This window comes from Drosophila persimilis, unplaced genomic scaffold, assembly GCF_003286085.1.
Source record: "Drosophila persimilis strain 14011-0111.01,24,50 unplaced genomic scaffold, DperRS2 tig00000191-arrow-pilon, whole genome shotgun sequence".
Classification (NCBI taxonomy): Eukaryota; Metazoa; Arthropoda; class Insecta; order Diptera; family Drosophilidae; genus Drosophila; species Drosophila persimilis.
In genome coordinates this window covers 5,132,713-5,142,169 of record NW_020825298.1, presented here as the reverse complement: position 1 = coordinate 5,142,169, position 9,457 = coordinate 5,132,713, and positions in this window count along the sequence as shown.

The window sequence follows — 9,457 nt, the reverse complement described above, 5'->3', positions numbered from 1 at the left end:
ACATGCTGGCTGGAGCCCGACTCAGTGCATCGTTCTGCACATGCTGTGCACGTCGTCATCGTCGTCGTCGTCGTCGTCATCGTCGGCAAAGGAATGGTCGTAGGTGGAGCACTGGAGTGGGGCTCGGTGTGTCACGATTTTGCATATTAATTGCATTAAGTTATAGCCACCGATGCAGCCATCCACCGCTGGATGGCGCCACATGCTACCACCGTGCGGGGGCAGGGACTGGGGCTGGGGCAGGGGCAGGGGCTGGGGCCGGGCCAGCACGGCGATAATTTCAAGTTGGTAAATCCACTTTGGCGCACATGTTCCGGGAGGGCTTACCGTGCAGCCCGGTGCTTAACTGCAATTCAAACTGGCTCTAGCCGGGGGCTAAGACCCGCCCCCCACACCCGCCCCCGCACCCTCACTCGCGGTCTATGTATTACATATAGCCGCCGTTTAACTAAACAACAACATTTTATCCCATATGTGCGTCGGACACGAATTTATTTTTAACCGATCCGATACGATCCGAATGGACCCACACACACACACACAGTGAAATGTGATACCATTGCGTGTGTGTGTGTGTGTGTTTGTGTGCTCGAAAAATCCATATATATAGGAGAATATTTTACAGAAATATTTGAAATGTTTGCTGGCTATTTTTAACATGACTCACTGCCGAACGAGCAGCAAAGTATTTGAATTGTGTTTCATATTTTGGCGTAAAACCCCTCGATTCGAGCACTCAAGTTTGGGGGAAGGACAAGATCATAAGCCCATATCATATAACTATACCTTGGAAACCCTTAACCCTGTAGGGTATCTAGTGTTTCGACACCACAAACCAGCGTTTACTTCTTGTTTATATTTGCATTATTTTATTTTGGTGGTTTTATGTTTCACAGATATTAACACAGATGTTTTTGGGGCGGCATTAAGTGGGATTAGAATGGCATGTTTAGTGTGTGTTTTAAGGCTATGTTTTCACTCAGTTTTTCCACTTCACTGTAGGCGATGTCTTGCCAGATTTCGCTCCATACTTCTTTACATTCCATATGCTTTATGTTATACTATTGAATGCAAGGAAGCATGGAACTCTCAAAGGCCTTCTGATTCCGTCTTTGACTTTTATTAGCCCTCTCCTGGGTGGGGACTCACTCACTCACTTTATCTGAATGGCTTTACTTACCCGCTGATGTTTTGATGTTTTGATGTTTTTTTCGGGAACGAGCAAAACCATAAAGCAATTGCCAGTAATGACAACGACTGAAGGTAATTGCTGGCCACAAAAACCGGCAAAACGACTTACCAACTGCAAAACCATTGGGCACACTCTTTTGTGGCTGCATTCTCTCTCTTCCGTTCTGTTACCACTTTTTGTCTACCATTTCTCTGGCCCGTCCCTGTGGGGTTTCCATTTCCTTTCTCCTGTGTTGTTACTTTGTGAGAAGCAAATCCTTATGCTTATTTTTGTGGCATGCAAATTTTTCCTGTTTTTCGTTGAAGAGTTTTCATTTTTATTCCCCCCGTACTTTTCATTTTTTGCGCTGCCTGCCTGCTGCCGTGCGATTTTATAGTCCAACTGCAATAAAGCAATTTTTAAGCGCACTGAAGTGTGTTTATATGTGACTGGGGCCCCAGTCTCCAGTCTCCCACACAGAGTCCACCCTCAGATACAACTCGTACTTTCCGTATCCGTGGTATCTGTTTCGCTTTTTTTTTTAACTTTTGTTTTGCATCTTTCACACGCCTGCACAAAAAATTCATAAACTTTTTGCTGCTTTTGATTTTTTTTTTCCAGTATTTTTGTGTGTGTGTATGTGTGTTTTTTGTATTTTTGTTGTGTTTTGTTGTTGTTTTTCGTGTGGCCGTAATAAAATTGCGCCTTTTTTGTTTGACTTTTTTTATGCGCATATTTTGCGCCACATGGCCGGCTTGGGACAGCTCCACCATCCTGCCCGGCCTGCCCCTAGCCCCCCCCCCATCCTTGATGGTCCCCTGCCTCAATGTTTGTGTGTTCCTTTGGCTTTGGCGCTTAAACGATTTTTTTCTTCAGTTTTTTGTTGCTTTGGTTTGGTCACACTCCACACGCCACACGAAAATCCGCGCTTGCAAATGCAATTTCGATTTGGAGACCCGCAGAGGAGTCAAAGGAAATACTCTCAAGAAGGCCGGGAGAGAGAGACACAACCCGTAAACAGTTCGATACACAATCGAGAGAACCGCGGAGAGAACTTCAGAACTACTGATCGAAGAAGTTGACGGCGCGAACTGATGACGGCGACTGTGTTCTTGGCGCAGTGTAAACATGCGTTTATATAGGTGCCTAAAATTAAATCGGGAGACCCACACATGAAGGCAGCGCCGTCGACCCGGGGTCAGGTCAAGCCCGGAGCTAGGGGCGCACATATGTTCCAAGTACTGTTCTTCTCTCACCCTCCCTCTCCCTCTTTTTACCTACTTGAAGCAACAACAACTGCTGGCAATACCCACGCGGCGCTGAACCAAGCCGAGGGGCAGGATGCGGTGGCACATGGAAGCAATCTGCAGCTTGCAGGCGTTTCCCAGGCCGCCTTAAGTGTACCAGAGACGAGTCCATGTCCATGTGGCTGGCAGTGTGTGTTTTTACAACAAACATTTGCCAAAGGTCTATCATATCTAATGCGCTTTGAGGCAAACAGATTGAACGATATTTTCTCTCTCTGTTTTTTGAAGTTCTTTTGACCCATTAGACCCAGCGGATTGTGGGCAGGGGCTCAAATAAAAAGGCGCATTATTTAAACGAGCATCGGCTGGAATATCTGCTGCAATTAGCATTAACAGTTCGCGGCCGGGAAACTTAATCGAATTGTAATGAAAATTGTCAGCGTGTCAGGCCGAATGGCCGAATGGCCTCCGCAATCGTGAATTTTAATTAGCCATTTGCTGCATTTAATGCTCGATTTTAATGCACTGGTCGCACATTTTTGTGCACTTTCATTAAATTATAATACTTTTTCGATGGCTTCGATGGGTTCGATGGGTTCGAGGCGCATGTGCTGCTCTGCCCGGGTCGTGTAACTAATTATTTAAATGCTATTATAACCATTAATGTTACATACTTTAATTGAAATTAATTAACGAGCTGTTGGTGCGATCGTTAATGTTGATGCCCTGAAAAAGGTCTGGAAGGCACCAGAAATACTAGTATTTCTGGCTAACAAAATTGTGGAAAAATTACCTCCTTCAATGGATAATGTGAAAAAGCAATGACTGCCTAAATCACACAAGGACTTTCAATAAAATACAATATATTTTCTTCAATTATTTCTACTAGAATTTGTGATATTATCCTTCAAATTGATCTCCCTATTGGTTCAATCTTCATATCTTTTAATGCAACGAAAAACGATTTATGGCCGGAAGTCCTCTCATTCTTATTCGATCATAAACGAAATTTGCATGCTAAAATCTGAAGTAAAATTATCAAAAATTTTTACGAAAAATTAAAATGAAAAATTTATTAATTTCCTTTAGTTTTTTAGTGTGAACTGAAATGTTTTCCGCTTCTTATATAACTCAAGAAAAAACCACCTATAATATTCCTTATTATTTTCTCAATACCCAAGTTATGAAACATCTAAAAATATAGTCTGCTGTTCCGATTAAATCTTAAGAGCTTGAAATTATGACAGAACAAGAAAAAATATGAAAGAAACTTTCACTCGTCAGATGACTCTGCCGCCACATACACACACACATACACACATGCATATGTATGTACATATGTATTACATACTTATGTAAATATATATATACATGGAGAGGCGTATGTATTGTAAAGATATAACCGCCACACGAAAATAACGATGAGCAAGTGAGTATTATTCATCGCCCGCCAAGCCCACTCACACCGATACTCACACGCACACACACACTCACTCGATGGCCGGGGAGCGATGCTGAATCTTCTGTTCGGTTCGCATCGAATGGGTGGATGGTATTTATAGCTTTTTGTCGATGTTCTCCATAAATAGCAAAAGCCGTCAGCCTGCCCTGCAAAGTTCACACCAACTCAAAGAAACTACTAGATTTCGTTTCTTCTTTTTATATTTCTTGTTTTTTTGATAGTTAAATATTTTGGACAGGATTCACAGCACAAAATTTGTATGGAATTTTTTCAAGCGATTTTTAGTTTTTTTTTTTTTTGGTAAAATTCCAGGAGTTTTTCCTTTTTTTTTTTTTGGGTAGCACACCGCGTGTTTAATTTTTGTGAAATGATTTTCGGCAGGAATGGGCCGGACAAGTGCCGATCTGAACGGGTCGACAACAGAATCGGTAATGCACTAAAGGATGCAAAAAATATTCTCAAATTAATTCTTGGCGCTGCGAGCAGCCCGCCGACGCTTCGTTTTTCTTCCTCCTCCTCTTAATATATTTCTTTATTTTTTATTTTTATTTCTGTACAGACTTTTTGTTGGCTGTATTGGAGATCGGATCGGATCGGATTGAGAACTTGCGCCTCGGGATCGCCTCCGAGCAACTATCATTTCGTATATGTAAGAGTATTATGTACATATTTATAGCTTTGTCTCGTCTTCTTGTCTTGCCGTTGTACATATATGTATGTACGTTCGTATGGGCTGGTGTATATGGCTGGGCATATATGTCGGTACATAGCTAGAGATCGGCATATTTGCTGCCCAAAATACTTGCCCCGATGCTGCCGATCTGGCCGATCCACGGCGCAGGCGCATTGGCCCTGTCTATACTTAGAACTGGCTATATGGCACGGCACGGCACACGGAAGGCCGCCCGATCGTCGAACTGTTGGCTAGATGGGCTCTCCACCGGCATCTCCCGTTGCCATCGGCACAGAAATAACATCCAAACCCACACACACACACACACACACACACACACACACACATTCTAGCACATTTACGAAGTGGCAACATCTTCGGCTTTCTGGCAACAGATTTTATATATTTTTGGGGCCGAAGAGGTCCCGGCTAGAAACCAGGCAAATGCCATCGCCATCGGCATCGGTTTGCCATTTCTTTGGCTGCTTTTTTCTTTTTGGTTTTACACTTTTCGCACACTCTCAAACTCGTTGACATATTTTTGGAAATGTCAAAACGAGTTAAAATTGCTTAATTACTTTTTATGTGCACACTTTTTGGCAGGGCTCCATCGAGGCATCGTTCGAAAGAACATTGTTAATGGTTTCGAGGGGAGAAAATACATTTGGGCATCATCTGAGATCGATTTCACCAGGAATTAAAGCAATATAGAACGAGGGGGCATGTAATGAGGAAAATGAGTCTGATGTAACACAAAGTCTTTTCCGTAGTATTTATAGAGAATCTCTATAACCAAAAATCTAGAGCCAGCTCTGACTTTCCCCTGAAGGCTATATTGAAATATATTTCAGCTTTCTTGAGCAGACCTTTTAAGGGCTTAGGGAACTTTTACATACACAAAATGCAGAAAACGCTCGAACACAGTTCGCCTCTTAATGTGCAAATGTAGGGCTTAACTAACACAAGGATGCACACGCATAATAGATGCATCCAATAGATACATCCCTGGCTGCACAAGAGAGTGGGTGGGGGGGGGGGGGTGGGGGAGAGGCGTGGCCCCTCGTGTGGCAACACACAAATGCAATTTAATTTTTTTCCTTCTGCGATTCTCGTACTTTTTTTTGTTTTTTTGTTCTTGATGCTGATTCTTGTAGATGCTGTACACTCTCCTCGAGAGGGTACTCCCTACAGATGCTCCTTTTATGCACAAATAAACTGTAGAGTATGTAAGCATTCGGCCTCAGCTTTGGGCGTCTGTGAGATGTATTTTTGGGCACAGCCCGACACAGCTCCCAAGGCAAGAGAGCGAAGAGACTGTCGTTTTGCTGATGAATTTCTCTGGCTGTTGTGCCATAAAAACATAGCCACCAACTGTTGTCTACAAATAAATCTTGTTAAGAAGTACACGCACACAAACACACACACACACACGACAATCGACAGAAGGAAGACACAGATACAGGCTACATTTTGGCCCCCAAAGAATAGACCATAAAAACGCATACAAGTCGAAACATTTTATGATCGAAGAAAAACCTTAGACACACACGGATACATAGAAATGCACTTGACAGTCGATGGTTATAAAATAAACGGCAATAAATCCCCATAAATAGACAGAGAATCAAAATGTTGGCCAAACAAATTAAAAGCCACAAAAGTAGAGACTATCAAGGCTCTGGGAAGACAAAGGTGACAAGGATCTATCTGTATTCATCTCTCCATTTAATTGGGAAAAATCTCTTTTCATCTATGTATCGCTTTTCCCCGGAAAAGTTTCGCCTCTCCGTCTCCTTTCAAAGGTCTTTCCTTTTACGATGGCAATTAAATTCCCGAATTTGATTTAATTTATTTTATGGTTAATAAAAAGCTAAAAACAAAAGCCCAAAACCAAAATGACAGCTGGCTGAATCTTCAGCTCCTGCCATCCTTCTTTTCTCTTTTTTTTTTGGTAGGGTGGTGGGGGGGGGGGGGGGGGGGGGGGAGCGTACATAAAATTTGATTTTATTCGGTACGCTTGCTTCCGTATGCAAATGCCTTTTTGTCACATTGGAAAATTGAAATCCTTTTATGTGCGAAACGTGACAAACGATTTCGGGGAATTTACGATGCTAAGAGGGCTTTCAGCTTTAAGATTGGGAAATTTGAATTGGAAATCTTCAAAATAAATCTGATTATAGAAAGCCAAAAAACTTAAACTCGAGCGATGGAGAGGGAGGAGCATCCCTTTCTGGACATTGTAACGACTTACATGTGTAGGACACTCCTCAAAGGGAGCACCCCTGGACAGGATCGGGTCTGTGTCTGCGTCTGTGGCTGCGTCTGGGTCCAGTCTACCTACTCTAGGACCCAAGGATGAGCCACATGTGAGTCGTCTCTGTCGTCTTTTGGCTGGCATTTCGTAATTACGTGGAAGTCAAGCCTGGCAAGCAGACACATGTACAACATGCCTACACATGTACCCCCTCCCCCTCCCCCTCCCCCCCCACTCCCCCTCCACTCACCATCTCTGGGATGGTATGGCATTATTGTGCTGTGTCTGGCCTGGCCTGGCCTGGTCTCGGGGTATGAATGAACTCGAGTGGCGGCGTTTTCGATGTATTTACGAGCCATTTCACCAAAAACAAAGGAAAAAACACACACAAAAAGAAGTGGAAAATATAACGAAACGAAAGGCAAAACTTTGCAGATACAAATCGTAAATCAGGCACAAGTAAATGCAGAAACAACTACACAGGGAGGCAGCAGCAGAACGGCAGCACCAGCAATATCAATTTTCAATCTGTTGACCCATGAACATAAATTCCTGAGACCCTCGAAGCCTCCGCTGCCTCGAAGCCATGTGTTGAAGTCATTTGACTGTCTCTGACGCCCCGCTCGGTCCTGCCCCTTGACTCTCATGTGATGTGCAACACCAATTAACGAATTAGAAACTCCAAATTATGCTTACTAGTGTTTTTATTTCTTTGAAAGTTGATTAAACAACCTCGTTGCTTGTTTTAGCTTGAAAATCGGGCAGATTCTGGTCTCCCCTGTGCTCACAGTCCCCCCTCGATGTCCCACCTGCAGGCGGACGAGATTTCCGCTGAAGCAACTCCTTGGAAACTCTCAAAACTACACAACGCTTCACTTGTTCCAATTAGCTTTCAATAAAACCATTAAAAGATAACTTTATAGATATGTCTTGCAAGTTTTTTTCAAGATTTGCAAAAGTTCAAAAAGCAAAAGCAAATCGCACGTAAAGAGCGAGAGGATTCTAAAACAAATCATAGCCCACACCTAGACCCAAGAGCACATAAAGAAGAAAGGACGAAGGACGAAGGACGAGGAAGCGTTGCCTGACAGAGGAAGTTTGCGCAATGTAGCGTAAATTGTGTGTTAATTCAATTATGTGGCAGGGCGCCCCACACCCACCACCCACCACCCACCGCCCAACCACTGATCCGCCATCCACGGAGACGCCACCAGAGATGCGTAATTAAAATACCAAATGTTTATTCAGGTAAATAATTTCAAAGTGCAGGAGGAGCGAGCAACGGCAACTGCAATAACAAAATTGATACGGTTTCTGGTTGTCTTTCTAGAGGGTATTCATGGGAGTCCAGGGGTATATGGTATTTGGGGTAAGTTTATGGAAAATAAGGGAACTTTTCCAAAGGGAATTCTAGTCGGGATCTCAGGTGGGAGTTGGTTTGATTGAAGATCTGTAAAGGCTTAAAAATGGAGAGAACTTCGCGCTTAAAGGCAGTGATCTTCCCTGAATAGCAGGTCCTCAGTGCAAATTCTTTTACTAAGATCCCCATTTCCTTAATATTTGTAGTTTCAAAGAGATGGAACTCTGCTTGAACCTTAGACCAAATGTTCTATGTATTAGTCAAGAGGCTTTTTGGTTTGTTCCCCTGTCGAGGGTATCGGAAAGTCGACCATTGAACCTTAGACTTGCTCTCCCTTGGCCGTTAGTAATGCCCTTTCTTTCTGGTGGAATTGGGGTTTTGGTGGTGTTTTGGTGGTGTGCTGCTGGTGTGGCGGTGTGTTGTGCCACTGACTTTTGGCAATGGAGCCGCAGCGGCCAAAAAACAATCTAATGTCAGGCCCCGCTCCCTAGCCAGACTTTGCCTTCATTGAAGCGTTGAAATTTCCAGCGCGCAAAACTTTTTAACAAAACTTTTCATTAAAGTTTTGGCCAAGAAGCAAACCCCCCCTCCCCCGCCCCCCTACTACCCGCCCGCCCCCCCACGAACCACGACCTGGAACAGCAGCAGCAGCAGGAAAAGATGCGAAAACTTTGCCGCTGGCAGGCGTAGTAAACGTCATTTCGGTCGGAGGCGTTTAGCGCTGGGCGTGGTCGAATGCACTAAAAGAAACAACAACAAAAAAAACTTTCTTTTATATAAGAAATGGCTGCTGCCTGCAAAAGTATTTGTTTTTGGCTCACATGTGTGTGTGTGTGGGGGGGAGGGGGTGGCTGTATGGCTGTGTGTGTGTGGGGTGCAAGGTTTTTCTCAAGTTTTTAGTCGCCATCCGCAAAATGTTTTTCTCGCATTTCAATTCACCACAAAAACGTTTTGAGAAATTATTGCAAAAGTTTTTCATAAAATGAAAGCGCATAAATTTAGTGCAACAACAAGAGGAGCCCGTACCTAAAGGTTATGGTCGTAGCCGACGCTGGAGATACCCTAGCAGATGTCAGGGAATTCATGTGAGACCAAGACCAACATGCAATAGGGGCCAGATGTCTTTGGAACCGAAACAGTAGCCTTATAAAGCCTTGTAGAAAGAAGGAAGGAGCCATAACGAGTGTCTCTGGATGCTGATGGAGAATATATATATGATTCTGCTCAAAATCATTGCACCCTCATTGAAGGGTATTCAAAAAGGGCAGCACTGCCCTCCGGGGACTTCGG